At 35.7% G+C, this 1,921-nt stretch overlaps 1 protein-coding gene across 1 annotated transcript in view; it reads left to right on the forward strand.

Moving 5' to 3' along the window:
• Positions 1 to 1,921, forward strand: part of BCAT1 (branched chain amino-acid transaminase 1, cytosolic) — an 81,546-nt gene that overhangs the window by 38,588 nt on the left and 41,037 nt on the right. The window lies entirely within an intron of this gene.

Below are 1,921 nucleotides of genomic sequence, written 5' to 3' on the forward strand. Positions count from 1 at the left end.
ATTCCTGGGCTAACTCCTATTTGATCATGATGAATAGTACATTTTATATCTTGCTACATTCAGTTTGCTAATATTTTGTTAAGGATTTTTGTATTGATGTTCATGAAAGATTGATCTAATTTCCTAATACAGACAGTCCCTGACTTAATTACAGTGGTTCTACTTATGATTTTGACTTTACAATGGTGTGAAAGTGATACAAATTCAGTAGAAACTGTACTTTGAGTACCTATACCATTCTGTTGTTCACTTTCAGTACAGTATTCAATAAATTACATGAGATAATTAACACTTCATTATAAAATAAACTTTGTTTTAGATGATTTTGCCTAACTGTAGGCCAATGTAATTCTTCTGAGCACATTTAAAGTAGGCTAGGCTAAACTATGATGTTTGGTAAGTTTGGTATATTAAATGCTTTTTGACTTAACAATATTTTCAACTTGTGATGAGTTTATCAAGACATAGCCCCATCATAAGCCGAGGAGCATCTGTATATCTAATTCTGTGATTTAGTAAATCTTTATACTATCAGAATCCTATAATCTAGAGTTACACAACGTCTTAAATCTGATTTTTGTAGTCTATCATGTGGTCGTATAATAATCCTCTCTGGTAGGGGGTCCTCAGTGTTTTGCATTTGGATCACCCAGGTGTTATTTAACATACCCATATAGAACCTAATCCTCAAAGATTCTGATTGAATAGATCCGGATGGTGATTCCGCTGCCCACCCAAATTCAAAGACCTTAGCATAAAAGCCCTGCCAAGTGGTTCTCTTTCATTACACTCTGTCAGCTTACATATTTGATTATGCTTTGGACCTCAAAATCAGTAATTTAAAAAAAATCTACTTCCTAAGTTGTGATGTAAGAAATGAAGGAAATAACTAATCAATGCCATTTGGTGAGTCAACATTGTTTACATTTGGTCTATACATTTATATCAAGTATCACTTTCTAATTTATGTTACAGGCAGAAATATAACCACTTATAATTCAGAAATGAGCATGATACAAATAATATCCAATTAAGTGTATGGATTTAAATAATTCTGTAGCCCACAACATTATGCAGTTGATGTTGGTAATTATCCTGCATTAGCGTTTCAGGAGACATTTGGTATGTGTGGGACTGGCTGGAAGACTGATGCCGGTAGCTGCCTGTTCACTGGGATTCTTTCATCGGAGATGACTAGCTTTTGCTTGCCTTTTTATTTACTTTGTTTTATGATGGCTCTGCCCTGTCACTGTCTTCACAGAATAATTACAAGCTCACTTCTGTGTCAGTTATCTGATTTTTTTGGGTCTTGTCTTCCTTCTGACTGACTTCCATGTTTTTCTTTCACGTCCTTTTCATGGTTAGATTAACCAGGCGTTATATCCAAAAGGTATTTTGATTTCTTTGAAGAACAAATATACGTTGGGGTAATATATTAGTGATATAACTACCTAGTTGATCACCTGTGTCCAGTCTCTATTCCCTGGTATGGTACTCACTTGTTCATATAGAACATTGAGTATTCTGCAATAGACACGTTTGTGTCAGCCCAGACTCAAATAATCTAAATCTGTGGAGCCAGGATCAGAAACTCTGAGTTTAACAAACTTTCCTGGGATTTCTTAACCACTTTCAAGAAAATTACCATCCCAAGCCTTGTTAAGGAATCAAATACATGTCTTCTAGTTTCTGGCGCTTTCTTTTCTCCAGGGATTGCAAGCTGGCACCAAGGTGGAAATATTTATATCTTTGAAAGCTGGACTTCATCTTAAGGACAGGGTGTTGAGTTCACTTTCATGGGCTACAATTATACAGTGTAATATTAATTATTATTGCTTCTCACACTCAGTAAGGTTCAGTGGCTCCCACATCATTAGGGAGTGGCCCTGCCACCAACCTGAGTTTCACTGTATTTGCCAAG

Source organism: Propithecus coquereli, unplaced genomic scaffold, assembly GCF_000956105.1.
Source record: "Propithecus coquereli isolate 6110/MARCELLA unplaced genomic scaffold, Pcoq_1.0 Scaffold16, whole genome shotgun sequence".
Lineage (NCBI taxonomy): Eukaryota > Metazoa > Chordata > Mammalia > Primates > Indriidae > Propithecus > Propithecus coquereli.